The sequence below is a fragment of the Myotis myotis genome, unplaced genomic scaffold (genome assembly GCF_014108235.1).
Source record: "Myotis myotis isolate mMyoMyo1 unplaced genomic scaffold, mMyoMyo1.p scaffold_m19_p_17, whole genome shotgun sequence".
Lineage (NCBI taxonomy): Eukaryota > Metazoa > Chordata > Mammalia > Chiroptera > Vespertilionidae > Myotis > Myotis myotis.
In genome coordinates this window covers 3,137,814-3,138,050 of record NW_023416321.1, presented here as the reverse complement: position 1 = coordinate 3,138,050, position 237 = coordinate 3,137,814, and positions in this window count along the sequence as shown.

Genomic DNA, 237 nt, shown 5'->3' with positions numbered 1-237 from the left:
GAGCACGAGCCGCCGGGGCTTCCCATTGGCTGTCGCCTCGCGGGAGCGCGCAACGCTTACATAACCACCCCGCCCCCCCCGCCCCGCGCTGCCCCGGCCCGGCCCGGCGCCTGCCAGGCCGGCGGGAAGAGGCGCGGACACGCGCACCCGGCCCGCCGCGGGGGCGCGCCTGCTCTGGGCGGGGCTGTATTGTCCTTCTGTGGTGGAGCTTAATCAAAATGGCTTCCAGCTGGTCCT